This window comes from Lygodium microphyllum, chromosome 11 (assembly GCF_053477565.2).
Source record: "Lygodium microphyllum isolate KBCC chromosome 11, Lygodium_microphyllum_v1.1.10, whole genome shotgun sequence".
Taxonomy (NCBI): Eukaryota; Viridiplantae; Streptophyta; class Polypodiopsida; order Schizaeales; family Lygodiaceae; genus Lygodium; species Lygodium microphyllum.
In genome coordinates, this window is record NC_141145.1 from 84,390,892 (window position 1) to 84,396,074 (window position 5,183).

Sequence of the window (5,183 nt, forward strand, 5' to 3'; positions counted from 1 at the left end):
ATGTCTGCTTTTGGATTTGTGAATGATAATTATGTCTCTTATGATTCCATGCTTGTATCAGTCAGACAAGTTGTGGATTGTGGTGGTCGATCCCCAACCCAATGCTCCCTAATACTCTACGGAGTGTGGAAAAACTCACCTATGGGTGGGGGTCCTATGCTCCTGAGGGAGGTAGGTGTTTTTGGTTTTTGATCACTCAAGCACCTAAGAGGGAAAAGGGCCGAGTGATAAGTGCCCCTGCTATGTAGGATGTTTCTTGAGGCTCAGGGAAGCTTAGAGGGGCTTTGAGCCAGTAAATTCCCTGTTGACCCCGTGGACAGAGTGCGATCACATACAGCCCAATCCTATGAGATTGGAAGGTCCTATGGACAATGTCTTTTTGCGAAAAGATGATTTCTTACCACTATGTGGAGTGAGGGTTTTTCTTGTTATTATGAAATAAAGTATTTTATTTTTGAATTGTTTGTTATATGTTAAAGATTGAGTTTAACAAACCTAGTTTAATTGAGTAATAAAAGGAAGTTATTTTTTATGTGTCCAAACAACGTGGTAGTATGCTTTGCTAATGAGAAAACTAAAGCAAACCTAATCGATGAAAGTGGGAGGCTTCGATCTTGAGATGATCGAATGCTTAGGTGGACCCGATAAGTCAAACCAACACTAGATAGAGTTGATTAAATCGTGACCCTCTCAATATTGGTATGATTAGTTACTAGGTTTAACACTATTTTAGGAGGCCAAAGCTGAGATTTTACCTTATGGGTAGGGGGATCAAATTACACTCTCCCCCATCTCTCACTCTCTTTGAACCAAGTGCGATGTTAGCCTCACTCTCACCTTTGATTGATTACAAAGCGATCTTTCTTAGGTGGGCGATAGGGGTGACTTGTCCACACTTCCCCTATAAAGTAGAATTGAGATTTCCATGTTCAACTAAGTCCTAGGTTTTCCATGAGGAGACTGGATGGTGATATGCATGTATATGAATTTCGGTCGACTACTAAGAGGACTCCTCTGAGTTTGTTGAAGGAGGCACCTCACATGTGGTATCAAAGCCTAGGTTTCAAAAGAGCTAATAAAATAACCACACTTGTTTGAAGAAAACTGTTGTTGATTATCTTGCACTAACACTAGCATACACATTGTGCCCCCACAGGAACTTAGCGATAAGGAAGCTACACGTTTGCAGGATGTTTTTTCTAGCATGTGTCAAGTAGCCTTGGGGTTGAATAATTTCTCATACCACAAGGCTATATTTGAGATAATGGAAATAATTGTTATTCCTCCAATTGTATTGCAACCTTATCCTAACTCATGGTACATTAGAGATTTCTGGCCAAGGAATAGGTCGCATATGGGGATAGATTGTGGGCGTAACATCCTTCTTCATTACGAGCTATGGAGGATTCTATGGGATGAACAACTAAGGATAGTTAAGATATACATTTTGTTTAGTGCCTTTGTTGAACGGCTTCTAGACATTGGGAATGAGCCTATACTTAAAAACTTGTGGGTATATCAAAAAGTGCTACAAATAGTACCATGCGAGAGAGTTGTTGTAGTGTCAAGAAGGCCTTATTTTGGCACATGATATTTTAGTTATCCCAAGAGCCACCATATTATGTTGTTTGCCATGTACATGAGATTCCACCAAGATATGAGAGTATAGACTCTTATACTTTTCATGAGGAAAGAATCCATGAGATGGTGTGTTGGTAGATGAGATGGTGTGTTGGTAGATCATAGTATAATCAATATATCTTTGTAAATACTTTTATTTTTGAAGAGCGTGAGTTGAGTTGCTTTGATAGGTTAATGATGAAGTACACCTTATGTGATTGATTTTTGAGATCATGTATCCCACTGCTTGCTAATCAAACATGTTGGAATTAAGAGAGAGCATAACGGCTATCTCAGAGAAGACTCATCTATGGAATTGTTTAAGCTTACAAAGGGGCTACAATTGGAGCCCAACCTCGGGATAGAATGACCCTTACTTTTACTTAGACTCAACTCTATATGAAGATGTGAAAGTCCATCTCAAATTGTTGAAATGGCTTGAAGAACAAAAACTAGTTTGATGTTTCTTATTTGCAGGCCAGAGGGTTAATGATACTTTGACAATTAATGGGGAGACAATGACCCTACATCATTGAGTGTATGAATAAGTCATCCGAATTATACCTCCTGACTGTATAGTAGTCCACGAAAGACATGCCCAAAATGGCTACTATGTCGTTTGGAGGATACCCTCCTTTACCCTCAGTTTATAGAGCCTTAGATACAAATAAGAAACCCCCTTACCTTGTAAATGTATCATTACACAAAGTCCATGATTGATCTCCATTGTATTTCTTCCTTTGATGAATAAAGATTGCCTTATTTTCTAAAGTTGAATAAGAGAGAGTAGGTACTTTAACTCTTGGAAAATAAAATTTAGCATTCATCTTATGTGGTAATCAGAATTGCCAACTAGTGCAAATTGATGAAACATACAAGAAAATCCAAGAGAAGAAGTTTCTTCTCAAGCAGACACCACCACCTAGGTTTAGCGGTGAAGGACCCAAGGTGGGGAGCAAGATGCAAAAGCTTGGATTGAGGCTATAGATAACTATATCCTAGCTGCTGAAACTACTACTGCAAATCAGTCCATGACTGCTTGTCTTCATCTTACTGGCAAAGCTAAGCTTTGGTGGAAATAGTTTTACTGAGATAAAGGGGTAACAGAAGCTTCCCAAACTTAGGAGCAGATAAAAGAAGTTGTGAAAGGATGTTATCTTTCCCCATCTTTTAAATCAATCAAGATGAATGAATTCTATAACTTACAATAATTAAACCTAACCTTGGAAGGATACTATTCTAAGTTTGTGAGTTTGTGTAAATATACACCCCCAATGACATTGTCTCAATAGATTGCAAGGTTTTGCAAGGGACTAAATCCACCCTTGGACACTCACCTTGAATCAATGAGACTAATGACTCTCGAAGATGCTCTTATGTGAAAAAAGCCTATGGCCAAGAAAATTGCTCGAAATGGCCAAAGGAACCACCCAATAAACAACTATGGAAGGGGCTACCCAAACCGTGGTGTCGACATGGTCAATGCCAGAGGGAATGGTAGAGCTAATGCAATCACCCAAGGACTAAATGGGATAGGCAACATGCAATGCTACCAATGTGGAAAGACTGGACACCTAAGGGTAAATTGTCCTAACTGCCCTCAAAATCCTAACCCAAATCAAGTTGGTGGAAGAGGCCAAGGGAACAACAACAACCTAGGATGTGGATGTGGAAGAGTAGCTGGTGCATGGGTAAATACTATGATTGGACAGCTCGAGGAATGCACATTAGGTAAAGAAATTGAAAGAGGATCCATTCATGCTGCCATGGAAAAGAAAGGAGCGGACCACCAATGTTCGGTAATTCAATCTCCAGCCACTTACAAGGGTATGTCGTTTATAATCTTGATTGATTGTGGTAGCAGTCACTTCTTGAAGAGATGGGCCAATAAATCCAATTTATCTGACATGACATTCAAGTTGCTCAAGATCAGAAAAATTCCTATATGCAAATCTTGAAAAATCCATAAGAACATTCAAGGAAGGTGACATGGTGTTTCTAAGGGTAAGGCCCAAAAAGAGCTCATTATCCTTGGGGAAATACAAAAAGCTTAGTCCAAGGTATTGTGGACCATATGAAGTAACCAAAGTAATGGGAAGGCAAGCCTAAACGTTTAAATTGCCACCCCATCTCAAGATTCACAATGTATTTTATGTAAGCCTACTAAAACCTTATGTACCAAACCCCAATCATGTGCTTAATGACAAATAAATCGTCATGCTTGCCCAAGGAGTTTTGGAAATGTAACTTGGCAAGATTCTAGATGCAAGGGAGAAATCTTTAAGAAGTTGAATCCTAAGAGAACACCTAGTACAATGGAAGGATTATCCTGAAGAGGATGCCACTTGGATCGATGAGGCATCCCTCATGAAAGAATACCCCTAGTTTCTCTTGAGATGGGGACATCTCAATTTCTCCAAGGAGGGAAGAATGTAATGTCCCCATTACTTAGTTTATTTTAATAAAAAATGTGCATATACATTCTAAAAATTGATTTATGTTTAAAAAAATGGTAAATATTGCACATTTTTAAAACTAGCTCTAACTATGAAGATAATTGTTATTATTAATGAGGTATTATATGCCAGTTCATGGAAGGAAGGCTTGGGAAGCCCTCCCAAGATAAGCTTATTAAAACTATGTTTGTAGTATAGAACGATAAAAAGAACTAACCTAGTGGATAGTCACTTAGTAGTTAATTGCACTTGGGTGACGACTCTGCCATGGGATGGGTGATCTCCCGAGAAGCTTTTCCTACAAGCTAGTGGGAGTATCTCGCGTGCAGCCAACAGTGCCAACAAAGCATTCATAGCCCGTTGCCAAGTTGCCAAGGCCAAGATACCAAGGTCTATGCCTTGGTCACCTTGGTCATGAGCCTTGGAGTGATGCCCGCCTGATGACGGGACGTACAGTGCTCACCATATCTATGTCTCCATGCTATGTTCCAAAAACGAAGCCCCTCTCATCGATGATATAATCAAAAATGCTAAAAGAAACTGTTCTCTCTTTATCCCCCCCCTCTCTCGATTACTATATAAACAGAGATAGAGTGTCACATCTAAACAAAAATCCGTGTAGAAGTCTCTCTGTTGTTGACACAACGAAGCTCTACTGCAGTCAGTCAAGCCTCTCTCTCTCCACACCTATGCAGAAGCACTGCTCAAATCCATCAAGCTTCTTCCATGGCTCCAAAGAGACATCAAGATGTTGAGCAAGGTCATGCTCAGAGAGCTTCCTAACACGAGGAAGTAGTCGATGTGTGCTCTGCTGAACACAAGCGGAAGCTACCCCCGAACCCATTCAACCCAAAGGACCGGTTATTCCACAACAAACCGAGGTTGCGGTCATAACACGTAATCATGATGGATGGCTAAACGTAGATAATCAGGTTTAGGGCATAAGAAAATGATTGCTTTTAAGCTATTAACTCTACAAATTTTTGATTTTTCTATTATTTCTTTTTTGCATCTTACGACAAAATGAGGGATAAGTTAGTACTGTTAGAAAAGCCCATAGGATAAGTTTATTACATAGATTATGATTAGTTAGAACGTACTTAAACT